Source organism: Eptatretus burgeri, chromosome 9 (assembly GCF_056783735.1).
Source record: "Eptatretus burgeri isolate ZD-2024b chromosome 9, Ebu_testis_v1, whole genome shotgun sequence".
Taxonomy (NCBI): domain Eukaryota; kingdom Metazoa; phylum Chordata; class Myxini; order Myxiniformes; family Myxinidae; genus Eptatretus; species Eptatretus burgeri.
In genome coordinates this window covers 25,119,577-25,134,451 of record NC_140969.1, presented here as the reverse complement: position 1 = coordinate 25,134,451, position 14,875 = coordinate 25,119,577, and the positions used below count along the sequence as shown (strand labels likewise).

The following is a 14,875-nucleotide window of genomic DNA, read 5'->3' as shown; positions in this document are numbered from 1 at the left end:
CATTGTTCCTTTTCTTTGATAGAGACGGTTTTATAAGCGGAGAGGTTTTCAGCGGGGATGTGGGGAAGGTGATCGGTAGTGGGCGTAGCGGGGAAGGTGGGAAGGTGATTGTTGTAATTGTGGTTGGCGTGGTGGTTGAGGTGATCAGGATGGCGTGATTTGTTGAGAGGCGTGTGTGGTTGTGGTGGTGGAACGACGGTGGGTCTGAAGCGGTTGTTTGAGAGCGATGTTGGTGGTGGTGGTCCAAAATAACGATAGTGAAAGAAAAACGGCTATCTCAAAGATCACAGCCCTGTCCACACGGATAAATCCCATTAAACAACGGTGGGTAAATATAACTGAACACGGACTTATCGGCATAACTAACTAAGGACCTTTATGGTGTTCTGCGAATTTCCACAGCCGTAACAATATATATATATATATATATATATATATATATATATATATATATATATATATATATTACTTATAATATATAATATATTATATATGCAGTATATTATATTATAATATATATATATATATATATATATATATATATATATATATATATATATATATATATATATATATATACGAGTCACGATTGGGTTCAATTTCGACATAAACACAATGTATATTCCCTTTCCACTGATACGGTGCAGAGTTTAATTCTTTGGAGGTGATCAACTCGACAATTCCTGCTGGAATGAATCAGCTGAGGAAGAACCACAAGGAGCTTTGGCAAAGAATGAAATGAATAAACAGCCTTTACTTGTATAAACATTTTCAATTCCTCCTAAAAATGGATAATTGTTTTGGAAAAAATAATTTCAGAAGACTTTTTGTTTTATACACTGCAGAGGTGAACACAGAACCCGGTCCACTGCGTTAAGGACACTTCAGAAGTTCAGCATTTATGTGGATGTAGGTAATGAAGACTTCATGTGACATGAATAAAGTTTGTTAATAGTATTACGTATAAATAAATATGATGTCTTTTTCCGATTTCCGAATTATAAAGTTGGTAAATTTGCAATCAAAGGTTGAAATCTCCTCCTTCTACTTCTACTTCTTCAGATTAGTCGTGACGTCGCACACGGAAGTCAACCGCCAGATTTGTACTGTGTCTGGGTTACAGGGCGGTATGATTTATCTCAAATGGTGAATAATTTTCGATTTTCCACAAATATGCTGAGTCGATGCGTCCTCAGTACTTGTATCGTAATATAAACCAAAAATGGTTTCATGCTACATCAACGGCCAAAAGACCCTAAGTTTTCCAGAAATTGGACAAGGTTTGTCCAAAATACACGAGTGTGGATTGGGCCAACAAAATGTTCGCTTTTGTGCTCAGAACATTTTACAGAGCACTTTTATGAAACAACAGAGATGGCTATATCTTGTGGTTGTTCACCCAAATTGAGAGAGGATGCCATACCCATGATTAAACAAAAGACTTGGCCATCATTCACTCAGGGGCAAAGAATAAAACAAGAAGGACTTGAAAATAAAATAACATTCATGATTGGAGAAAATAAAAATACCCTTTTCCTTTCTCCCTCACCTCACACAGCTTAAATATACAAGAGAATGCAGAGCAAAATGGAGGGGGAAGATGGGCAGTGGAAATGTGATGCAATGGGGGACACACAGCCATGTCCCTAAGGTGCCCATACCCAGTTGGTGAGTTCTCTCTGGCATCTCAATCATGCGAGCTATATACTGTAGGTGACTCGCCCTCCTCTGCCTCAGATTCTTATTCCTTCCCCCCCTCCCCCCCATTGGTGAGGTGCCACGATTCACCCTCCTCATCTTTCCTGCCTGACAGGATTGAGAGGGCAGGATGAAGCTTGTGGAAGGAGTGTTCTTTTTCCACAGAATCTCACAGGTCATGATGAGCACCAAGCGTCATGAACATGCATGTGAGAGCACCCGATGGGTTAACAACCACAGATGGGTTGAACATGCCCAATTAAACAATGCGTGAATGGAGGGAACACAGAGAGGAATTCCGCCGGACCGAGGGACAACCGAATGGCTGCGGGGCCAAAGGCAAGACCAATGGGGTGAAGGAGAGACTGTTAAAAGGATGCCTGATGGAGGGGAGATTATTGGTGGACCATTGAAACAGGCCGATGGGGTGAAGGAGGAAAGATTTAAAGTAGCAGAGGGATTGAACAAAACGATGGTGCGAAGGAGGAAAGATTGAAAGTAAAAGATGTAAGGGGGGGGAGGGGGAGACATTACCCTGGAAAAATACAGCCTGGCCAACAAATTCCCCCTGAACAGCTCTTTGACGAGGAACCAAGGATTATCTACACAAACACTAATGAAATAACTGATTCTCGAGTCACCTATGTATCCATGTATGGCTGTATGCTCTCCCCCTGGGGTAAATTTTCCAAAACCATGGCATTATAAACCAATTTATCAATTAATACAAAATTCCTCCCTTATAAACTGTCTATTGAATGAAAAACAAAACCTATCACGCTGTAGTTAACATGTGACCAGCGTTTTGATCTTATTATCACCTCCACTTCACTTCCACCCTCTTCCTCTGAATCACTCGCATAACACTCAAAACAATCAGCTCCACAATTCCCCTGAAAGCATTTTGGTTCACGAGTCAGTAAGTGACCACTATATTCGTTATGGGTGTGTGTCTGTCTGTCCCGAGCATAGCTCCGTGGGTTTTGATCCGATCTTGATAAAATTAGGGTGCGAGGTTTGTATCATGATCTAGTTGTGTTTTCCGGAGAATGGGCGTGCTGCGCCCATTATGGGCGGAGCCACGCCCAAAAAACGTGTATTTTTAAGAGGTAGCCCGTTTCAAGTTACATCTTCTCCGAGGGGGTTTGTCGAATCTGGCAGGGGTTTCGGTATTTGGTTAGCCCAATGGCACCTGCATAGCCCCGCAGAGCTCGATTTTTCATTTTCGTCCCAAGGTCAAGGTCACGAACTTAGAAAATGTCAAAAAAAAAAATCAATAAATTCGGCATCGAGCTCCTAGGGTTTTCAACTGTTTCGAATGAAAGTTGGTATGCAAGTAGTGTTCTTCGAGTGCGACAACTTTCATCATTTACGTTTTTCATCAACCATCGCTGTCTCCAGACTTGTCCATCTCTAATTTTGTCTCCAATAGTTTCTTCAACATCTCACTGATCAGATTTAACATACTGAGAACCTTCAGAGTTTCTAATGACGGTGGGATCGGTATAGGAATCCAAGCTCAAAATATGCTGTTTCTCCATGTAAGCCACCATTTGGATCAAGGTGGTTCTGGGTGTGACGTCACTGACGAAATTGAAAATCGACACTTTCGTTCTTTGTGATTGGCGAAAGAAAAAAAATTCAAAATTTGTTTCCCTTAAAATTAAACCGTGATTAATGATTTCCAATGGTTTTCAAAGAAAATAAATAATGTTTGGGTTCCCCTTTAATAATTACCAGACGACCCGTGAACCCGTTGGGTTCCCAGTGTGACAGTGGTTGATGAAAAAAAAAATCATTTCAAGAAAAATAAAATAAAAAAGATAGCTCCAGCGAACTATACCGCTGAGGTTGTTTGCATTGATCAAATTCTCCCGAAGAGTACTTGACTGAATCAGGAATTGATTTTTTCGTTGCCCGATTTGAACGAAACTGCACACTGCAAGAAAATGGTGAGTAAGGTGTCCCTAAAATTTTTGCACTATCGTGTACTGTTTTGGCTGTATTTCGGGAACATACATATATACAAAATGAGAGTTTTAGTAATATATCGATGAGTCAGTTGATCGTAATCTGCCATACTAACTGAGCTCGCCCAACAGCTAAATAAGACGACCCCCCTCCCCAGGTTTCCCTCTTTTCGGTCAGAGCAGGACTGTATTCACGAGTCCCTTGATCAGTGAGTGGTCCATTATCACCAAGCTCCTTCCATTTGGTCAAGGAGGCAAAATTGTTGATGTATTTTATTGCAGTTTCTTATTTGCAATATTTATTTTGATTGGATAATTCCTCCGCTTCAAGCTGGCACCTTCAGTTCAAGAAGTGTACAAAGTTGGAGATTAATTTGTTTTGAGGGAGGATTCTTCATTGTTGATTTGCTCGACGACTCCTTCAGGAGCATCGACAGTCGCATCGCTTGCTTAGTTGGAGTCCAAGTTTGATCCTTTGACTCCATCTGGTGGCGATGGTGAAGAGCCACCAATATTGTGATCTTGTTGCATTCAATCGAGCTGCTGCTATCGTTGCCTTTTGGGTAATTAACAAGTGGGATTTTCTCCTCTTCATTCTTTCAGCATCCACTTATCATGGTGGCATTCAGTGAGATTTTAACCAACTTAAAATGTCTTTCCCTGCAGACACACATTCTGAAAACAAAACTCCAAAAATGTACAATTTAAACAATTTTTTTCACCCCCATTTATAAGTACCTTTAAGCAAACACATTATTGCAAGTTTTTTCAGAGCTATCCTCTTGCCATGCACTCATTTTGGTTTATTTCCCCATGCACATTGTGCAAACTGGGGTTAAGCAATTGGTTCACTCTGTCTGTTTGTCCGTCTCACAGAAATCAGTCTATGAATGAGGAACAACTTCATTTCAATTGAAATATATATTTTAAACACTGTATAACATGAATCGGAACACAAATCTGCAGTTTAGCAGAACACGAATCTCTGAATTTGGCCAACTTTATGGAACCTCATCAAGATCATTCATGCGCACATCGGAGTAAGGTAATTGTTTTAGTCTGTCTTTGTTTGGCAGTCAAACAAAATTGAAAACCAGTTAAAACAGGAAACTTACTGTTTTAGGGACGTCATAAAGGACACAAACAACAGGCACAAATAACAAACCCCAGAATGAGATTCCCCCCCCCTCCCACTCCCCAATTTTTTTTATTGTGGAAGTGGATTGTTCATGTAAATGCAAAGCTGTAAATTGCCCTGTTGGGGGCATCAGCAAGCTGTCTGCATGATGCAAGCCTGGTCTGAATCGGAGAACTTGTGATTACTGTACTTCCAATACCGAAGGTAGATGGAGGTTAGGATTTCACTCCTGTTTGGTACTTACAAAATCAAAGATCTGCAAGTGCAGTATATTGGTTGGTCTGGTCTGTTAGTCTGTCTGTCTGTCGGACTGCATGTGAATTGCCGACAGGTCACAGTTTTACTCTGGTCTTCACAAAACTTACCCAGCTGGTAGAGGTAGTGACAAGGAAGAAGTCTATTGTGTTTGAGTTCAAAGGTCAGATAAATCGTCAATTTTCATCCATTTCACTTGAATCGAAATATATATTGTTGTGGTTACCAAATTCGCAAACCACCATTCAGGTCCCTTAGGTGAGGTATCTCGGTAAGTACATGTGTAGTTAGGCCCAAACCCGTTGTCTAGTGGGAATACATGTCATTTATGCGTGCTGCGACTCTTCAGGATAGCCGTTTTTCTTTTGCTATCTTTATTTTGGACCAACCGCCATGATTACCACCACAACCACATCAACCACCAACCACAACGCCGCTTCACCACAACCGCCACGACCTTCACGTCACACTTCGCAACCGTCACATCGCCACCGTTCTTGCGCCGCCTGTGGGTACCGGTGTTGGACTCGTGCAGGGCGCGCGCCGAACAGCGTGTACAAAATCACGGATTTTGTGCTTCAAAAACGGATCAAAAACGACACACGCCCACTTTTTGCCGTCCAATCGGTGAGCGAGGGGCGACTTGCCCCCCCACCCAGGGCGATCGATATATGCAAATTTATGGATCAAAAAGCCTTCACGCCCACTTTTGCTCGGGCCAATGGGGAGCGAGGTGAAAGGTCAAAGGGAGGGGGTCAAAGGCGAAGCTACGGGGGGATAAAAGGACCGTGTTCGTCAGTCAGAAGGGAGAGTCGGAGAGTCGAGAGGCAGAAGAGAGTCGGAGAGTCCAGAGGCGGAGAGTAGGAGAGTAGGAGAGTCGGAAACAGAGAGTCAAGACTTCGCGGGCGGTGGAAGGAGCTGGTCGTCGTGTGCGTTGGAGTCGGAACGGAGGGGACGGAGCTGTGGAGAGGCGGCGAGGGCGGACGAGGGGGTGCTCGCGTCGTGCAGGGAGCTGCACCCCTGGGAGGCCGACAGCGCGACCTGGCCGAGGTGGAGACGCTCGTCGCGGGATAATAAAAATCCTCTATACCCCGAGCATCAGCAACCCCCTCCTGTTTCCCCCCGCGCTGAGATAGTGCGACCAAGGGGGCCCCTTTCCCACCCCCTACCAGACACTGTCCGCGAGGCCCGCGGAGTTGAGGCGCCATCGCCGCTCCGCGTCTCATCACCAGACGGGTAGGCGCGACCCGGTCTCGGCCTCAGGCCCGCCTCATCCTTGAGGGTATTCTTTTCCTTGGTTTTGGGTATGTGTTGTCGGCGCCGTCTGTGAGGTAGAATTGTATAAGTGTTGCCGTGTGCTCGGTAGTCGGTATTAGCTCTGCATTGTGTTTTCGCTTTTACATTTGCTTTTTGTGTAAATTGCATTGTGTCTTTTCTGTGTGCTTTTGGTGGAATTGTATATGTGTGCTTCCCGTGTGCCGCGAATAAATGTGCTTTGTGATGAACTGTTTCCCGCTTCGCTTCGTCTTTTCCTCCATTGAATCCTCATCTTGCTTCACGTAAAGGGTTGGTAGTGGGCTGAATACGCCCGATAATTAATCGAACCGTCGAGGTCGACGATAACACCGCTCGGTTATCCCGATAGTACGGAACGGGTTGCTTAAGTGGCCCGTGTCCGAAGTCGACCTGCGGCGAGGTGCGATCGCCCGGTCTACCCTCCGCGTGGGTACTTAGGTAGGTCGAATTTGGCGAGCAACCCTATCCCACGCGGGGGCTGATTGGCTCGATCGCGGTGAGACCGAAAGGTCCACCCGTGACTGGTTCCCGGCGTTAGTCCGAGAGGGTCACGACTGGATTGTCCGTCCGGTGGGCGACGTGCCGCGATTCGAGTTTCGTGGCCGTCAGCACGCCGGCGGGCGCGAAATCCGCAACACTGGTGTCAGGTCGTGCGATACAAATTCATCGCCCTCCTCTCGGCACTGGTATCGGAGAACAGGAAAACGGGCTCTCCTGTCTCCGGCTAAATTCACGGGAATCGGTCCAGGGGTGAGAGAAGCGACCCCCGATTCCCTCCAAATTACGAGCGATTCAAATTAACCCTTCACGAGAAGCAAGATGGCGTCTCAAGGCGAGCGGGAGCCGGGGGTATTAGAAATGTATATGTGTAGTAATGTAGAGTCCATGGTCCAGGATGGAATCCCCGTGCAGGAAATGTTGATTGTGCAGGAACACGGACTCGCCCAACTGAACCCAGAGCCCGAAATAGGTGCGGCAGCGGCCGCAGTGTATGACACCTCCCCTCCCCCCCTCCACCAAAACCCTTCCCCGATCCCTGCCGAAACGGCTCACCCAAGCGCACCCGACATGGCCCAGCTATTCGCCATGCTGGCGGCTATGACAGCGAGGATGGATGCGGATGCACAAAAGATGGATGCGTATACACAAAGGATGGATGCGTATACACAAAAGATGAATGCGTATACACAAAAGATGGATGCGAATACACAAAAAATGGAAACAAATATGAAGGAAGAAACTAAAAAGCTGCGGGGTGAGACGCAGAACATGGGCCGATGCCTGCAGGCGGGCATGAAGGCCGTTAGCAGGGAACTTAAAATGGCGACTCCACGTGTCGGAGCAAACGAGCTGGGAGGGGGTGCAACGGCTGGCAGGCCCGCGGTGGAGGCGGGTGAAAAAATAATTCGGGGGGGCGTGTTGGGCGAGGGTCGTGACGATGACCGAAAGGGAAAACTTAAATGGGGAGACCAAAACGTGTGAGAGTAGACACGAGGTGACGACAACGGAAATAATAGTGGAGACAAGGGAGGTAAAGGGTGAAGAGTTGGCAGTGACGGCAGCCGGGAAGGGAACGATAGAGGAGAGACTGCACGGTGAGGACGGGGTAAGTGACGCACACACACACACGGAGGTAGTGGAGGACAATGGGGGTGAGCTCGCGGAGCGTGTAGAGACCCAGTGCGAGCACCTGGATGGCCTCCTCCAGGAACGAGGGGAGGGAGTATGCCCCTAGAGAACATTGTACTTTACGGTAATTCTACATATCGACGGTCCCCTGGGCCAGTGCGCATGCGCAGCCTGACCCGGAGCCAGGGATGTTGTGGGTGTTTCAACCTGTTCAATACTTGTTTGATTATTGTCGTTCCACGCTAATAAAGTGGTCGAACAAATTGAACTCTGTTCTTATTTATAATCAAACAACTTGATGCAGTCGAGTAAAGATCGTCGGTGCTGAGGAGGACACGACTGGGTGAAAACGGACCACGAGAACGTCGACAGTGAGTTTGGATTTCTCGGGTCCTGTACCCAATCTTCGTCCCCAGGACACTGTACACACGTGTGCATCACCGAAAATAGAACGTTTACTCCAGAATAACTGTTCCTATGGTGCCGGTGGAAGCAGAGTGCCCGATCGAGGGTTGTGACTATATGGCAACACACGCAGAGGCGGCAGTGGTGGCCGCCATGTTGAGTATACACGCCACTGTGCACGTCGCCGCCCCCAGGGCGGCGAGCTCGAATGCCAAGATGGAGAAACTCAAGCGTCCCTCCATAGCACTGGCCGGAACGGGCGAGGCCTGGTCGTACTTCATAACCCGCTGGGGCGAATACAAAACAGGTACTAAGCTTGTCGGACCCGACATAGTCGCGCAGCTACTGGAGTGCTGTGAGGAGGAGCTGAGAAAGGACCTCACTCGCGCGGCGGGTCGGAGCCTCGTGGGCAGCGATGAAGAAGACGTCCTCGCCGCCATGAAGGCGCTCGCCGTCCGGACGGAGAACACGATGGTAGCTCGAGTGGCCCTGTCTAACATGCGGCAGGGACACGAGGAGCCCGTCCGGTCGTTCCACGCCCGCATCAAGGGGCAGGCGGACACGTGCAAGTATGAAATGAAGTGCACCAAGGCGGGGTGCGATCAGGTCAACGACTTCACCGAAGAGATATTGCGCAACGTGGTTGCCCGTGGCATCGCGGACCAAGCAATACAACTTGACCTACTCGGTGAGAAGAACCAGGACATGCCATTAAAGGACATGATAGAGTATATCGAGGCCAAAGAGTCTGGAAAACGCTCGGCATCGCGCCTGCTTGACACTCAGAGCACGGACGTGATCAGTAGTTCGTATCGGCGGGGAAAGCGACAGGACGTCCGCGCCAGAGTAGGAGCCAGGCCGGAAAAACGGAAGGCCAAGCCCGAAGGAGTATGCATCTACTGCGGCGAGGTGGGCCACGGCAAAACGCCTCAATGGCGCGCCAGACGCGCCGAGTGCCCCGGATACGGTAAAAAGTGCCGGAAGTGTGACCGCCAGAATCACCTCGACAAGGCGTGCCTGGGCGGCCGATCGGCAAGACCCCCATCTAAGGAGACCGACGGGATGTACGACGAGCAGACGGCAGCCTTCGTCGAGCTATGCACGGTCACCATGGCCAGCAGAGAGGACGAAATGCGCACCCTTCCCCTCGCTCACCACCTGTACGATGATATGTGCGATAAGTGGATGAAACGCATATCCGACCCGCAGCCATACGTCAACCTCACTCTCACCAACAAGCGCGAGGATTACAAAGCGCTGGGTTTTAACCTCCTGAAACACACCCGCGCGGTAACCCTACCCGCTATGGCAGACACGGGGTGCCAGAGCTGCCTGATCGGCATTAAAGTCGTCCAACAAATGGGCCTGAGTACCGAGGACCTCATACCTGTATCCATGACCATGAAGGCCGCAAACAACAGAGGAATTCGTATCCTCGGAGCCGTGGTAGTCAGATTCGCCGGTAACAGTGACGACGCGCGGAGATTGGAGACGCGCCAAATCGCGTATGTGACGGACTCTTCAGACCGCATATTCCTCTCCCGCGCGGCCTGCATGGACCTGGGAATGATCTCGGACAGATTCCCGACACTCGGAGAGGTGAATCTGACGACCTCGGAATTGTGCGACTGCCCGCGACGCGCGGAGCCGCCGACCAAGCCGACCGCACTCCCCATGCCAGCGACCGAGGCCAACAGAGAGGCACTACAGTCACATTTACTCAGGATGTATGCTCAGAGCACATTCAACACGTGCCCACACCAGCCACTACCGAGAATCACCGGCCCGCCACTACGTCTTATGCTCAGTGAGAACGCGACACCGGTTGCCCATCACACTCCCATCTCCGTGGCCATACATTGGCAAGATGAGGTAAAAGCAGGCCTCGACCAGGACGTTCGGCTCGGCGTGTTGGAGGAAGTACCCGTCGGCACGCCGGTGACATGGTGTCACCGCATGGTAATTTGCGCGAAAAAGATTGGCAAGCCGCGACGCACCGTCGACTTTCAGGCCTTGAACAAGCATGCGTTCCGCGAGACCCACCACACCCAATCCCCGTTCCACCAGGCGAGACGCGTACCTAACGGGAAGCGCAAGACAGTATTCGACGCATGGAACGGTTACCATAGCGTCCGCCTACACGAGGACGACCGCCACAAGACGACCTTCATCACTCCATGGGGGCGCTACCGGTACCTATCTGCCCCACAAGGGTATATGGCATCGGGGGACGGTTACTCACGATGATACGATGAGATCGTCGCGGACATTGGTAACAAGACCAAGTGCGTAGATGACACGCTCCTATGGTCAGACACGATTGAGGGGAGCTACTTCCAGGCGGTCCAATGGCTGGATATATGCGGCCGGAATGGAATCATCCTCAACCCGGAGAAGTTTGTCTTCAGCGCACCCACGGTGGACTTCGCGGGCTTCACCATCACCATGACCGACGTGCGACCGTGCAGCCGCTACCTGGAAGCAATCCACGATTTCCCACAACCGCGTAACATCACCGACGTCAGATCGTGGTTCGGGCTTGTCAACCAGGTGGCATACGCCTTTAGTATGGCAGAACGAATGCAGCCATTCCGGAAGCTCCTGAAAAGTGGAGAACGCTTCCAGTGGTCCATGGAGTTAGAGGACATATTCCGCGAGTCGAAAGACGTGATCGTACAAGAAATCGAACACGGTGTCCGCATATTTGACAAAACTAAGCCAACATGCATCGCCACGGACTGGTCGAAGGAGGGAATCGGATTCTGGTTGCTTCAAAAGCACTGCCGATGCGTGCCAGTTAGACCATTCTGCTGCACTGATGGATGGAAAATAACCCTGGTCGGCAGCAGATTTACACACGCGGCAGAATCCAGATACGCGCCCATAGAGGGCGAGGCTCTCGCAGTCGCGGACGCCTTGGACAAAGCGCGCTACTTCGTACTGGGCTGCGAGAACCTGATCGTTGCGGTAGACCACAAACCACTGCTGAAACTCCTTTCGGACAGAGCACTTGACGACATACCCAACCCCCGCCTCAGGAACCTCAAGGAGAAGACCCTGCGTTATCGCTTCCGCATCATACATATCCCGGGAATGAAGAACAAGGTGGCAGATGCCATGTCGCGCAGGCCAGTTGGCACCACGCGACCTCCACTCATGAACCTTCCAGATGACAATGCCACCATAGCGACCCACCTCCAACCAAGCATGCACACCGACGTCCTGTCCCTCCTACGCCAAACTGAGCCGGAGTATGACGACGACGTCGAGGACAACCTGGCATGGTGTGCCGCGGGCCTCGAATCATTGCGATCAGTAACATGGGATCGCGTCAGGGAAGCCACCAGCAGCGATGGCGATATGCACATATTGGAGGGAATGACAATGAACGGCATCCCCGACTCAAAAATCGAGATGCCAGAGACAATTCGCGACTATCACCAGTACCGCGAGAACATTACATCGACAGATGGAGTGATCCTATACAAGGACCGAGTAGTCATACCACCCTCACTCCGCGGCGATGTGCTGAGCGCCCTACACGCTGCCCACCAGGGCGTATCAATGATGACCGCCCGCGCAGAATCCTCTGTATTTTGGCCAGGCATGTCGGCCGACATCAGCGCCACTCGGAAAAACTGCGAACACTGCCACCGGATGGCACCATCACAGCCTGGAGCGCCACCAACTCCACCTATTCCGGTCGTTTACCCCTTTCAGGCAGTGTGCTCGGACTTCTTTGTACACAGGGGTGCACACTACCTTGTGACAGTGGACAGATACTCGAACTGGCCGATCATCTCAAAGTCGACGGGTGGCGCCGCCGGACTCATAAACCACTTACGTCGCGCCTTCGTGACGTACGGGACACCAGAAGAGCTCGCGTCGGATGGGGGACCGGAGTTCACCTCCACCGAGACCAGGTCATTCCTGCACAGATGGGCGTACACCACCGCTTGTCATCGGTGGCCTTCCCTCACAGCAACTGTCGCGCGGAGATTGGAGTTAAGACAATGAAACGACTTATCACGGACAACACCAGCCCGCAGGGAGAACTTGACACTGACGCTGTGCAGAGAGCGATACTACAATATCGTAACACGCCTGACCCTGACACGAAGATCTCCCCGGCAATGTGTGTCTTCGGCCGCCCGATACGCGATTTCATCCCAATTATCCCCGGGAAGTACAGACCGCACGACACTTGGCATGAGACCCTGAAAGCGAGGGAGGAGGCCCTCCGCAAACGTCATATCCGCACAGCCGACACCTGGGCAGAACACACCAAACGCCTTCCGCCACTTGCTGTAGGGGACCAAGTCCGCGTACAGAACCAGACAGGATTCCACCCAAAAAAATGGGACAAGACAGGCAGTATCATGGAGGTACGCCAACACGACCAATACGTGATCAAGATCGATGGCTCGGGCAGAGTCACACTTCGGAACAGGAAATTCCTGCGCAAGTTTAGCCCAGTTCGCAATGACCAGCTGCCACCCCGGTCTATCTATGATGATCTAGCAACCCGCATCACTGTACCTGCACCCGTTGTAACACCGCAACTGCCTGACCTCGACAGCGAACTCGTGACATCTGCGACGCCAACGGGGCCCACGCCGGCACTGACGTCAGTATGCACACCCCAGCGCAAGACGACACCCGTTTCAGACACGCCAGCAGCACCAGGACGAGGCACACCGAGGCGCGCGATCCTTCAGACGCCACCATCGGCCCCTGAAACCCCGAGAGCCCCATCCCCACTGGGGCCCGATGTGACACCACCAGCACCAGCGATAGGTCAACGCCGATCCACCAGAGCGACCAGCGTGCCTGCCTGGCACAAGGACTACTCCATGGAATAGTCACACGATGGGCGATATAAACTTTTGTTCATTCATTAAACTTAATATTTTCTCAGCCTTTATCTATTAACATAATAAAGACTCGGAGGGAGATAGAGAACATTGTACTTTACGGTAATTCTACATATCGACGGTCCCCTGGGCGAGTGCGCATGCGCAGCCTGACCCGGAGCCAGGGATGTTGTGGGTGTTTCAACCTGTTCAATACTTGTTTGATTATTGTCGTTCCACGCTAATAAAGTGGTCGAACAAATTGAACTCTGTTCTTATTTAGCCCCCTTGAGGCGAGTCACGACCAGGTGAGTTCGGTCGTGCTTTGCGAGGTTGAGGGGACGGGTGCTGTGGACGGGTGCACGGAGAGCTTGGGGGGTATAGAGGCCCCGGAGACCCTTGTGGGGACACGAATCCCCAGTGTGGTTGTCCCTGTGTGTGTGGTGCAAGGTGTGAGTGCGTCCCCGTGTGTGGAAGCGACCCCGTGTGTGATTGGTGTGGTGGCGAGTGTTCCGGAGTGTGTGCTTCCCAGCACGCCGTGTATGGATGAGGCACCGCGGTTGAGTGCCCCCGAGTGTGTGAGTGAGGAACGGTGTGTGGATGAGGCACCGCGGGTGAGTGCCCCAGCATGCGTGAGTGAACGGCCGTGTGCAAGGGAGACAGTGTGTGTGAGAGAGCGGTATGTGAGGGAGATGTCGGTTGGCATGCGGGAGCACGCAGCCGCGTCTCCCGGTGTGAATGTGATGGAGTGGACTGTGTGCGTCGTAACACGCAGGTGTGCGTGGGTCGAATGGCGACGACGAAGGCGACATGAGAAGAAAGAAAGCCGGGTAGCGGCTGTAGTTGTTTCGGGGACCGTGCCGGGTTCACCCAGCAGTGAGCACGAGGTTCGTGCTGTGCAACGCACGAGACCGCCACGTGCTCGCTTGCGAGAGTGAAGTCCCGGTCCGGAAACGCACGCGGTGGATTTGCCGATCCCGCGGACGGACAAAGTTTAGGCAGGTAAATGGATTTGGACCGGACGGGTTCTCCACGCGATCGTGTGTTAAGCTCCAACGGGCAAAGCACATGTGTTCGCGTGGGGAATCCCTCGAAACGTGGGGCTTGTGTTTTTTTTATGCGCACGGTGACGCCATGGCTGCACGTGGGGTTGGAATCCGGCAGGAGGGGTATCTCTGCCGGATGGTACCGTCCAAGGAGGGACGAGGAACACGTGCAGCTGCATGACGTCACGGGCAGGTGTAAAGTGCGCGAGCTCTGAGTTGCCGCGCAGGTGCTGCGCATGGAAAAAAAACAAACAAAAAAAAAAACAACAAGACTCACTTTCGGGTGCACAGGATTCCTGGGCAAGGTGTGGAAGACCCCCTTGGCTCCTGGGCACAGGATGAAAACTAGTTAGGGGGAAGGGTTAGCTTAGCTAGACCGACTTCATGGGGCAGGGGTAAGTCCTCATGGAGTCCGTGGAATGGATTAGTTAGAGGGATTGTAGCCAGATTTAGGTTGGGAAATAAAATGATTTTTTGAGTTAGAAGACAGTGACAGACAGTGGATGTGTAGAGGGGACGTAGTTTAGCTACGTAGGTTAAAAGGAACGTGCTGTAGTATAAGGGACGACGTGGGAGCACGAGTTA

General features: G+C 50.8%; 1 long non-coding RNA gene across 1 annotated transcript in view; it reads left to right on the top strand.

Annotated features, from left to right (window-relative positions):
• The window catches only part of LOC147019743 (uncharacterized), a 60,233-nt gene that overhangs the window by 24,496 nt on the left and 20,862 nt on the right, over positions 1 to 14,875 (top strand). Inside the window, exon 2 of the long non-coding RNA XR_015061498.1 lies at positions 1,559 to 1,668. This is a non-coding gene — a long non-coding RNA (uncharacterized LOC147019743). The remainder of the gene's footprint in view (positions 1 to 1,558; positions 1,669 to 14,875) is intronic.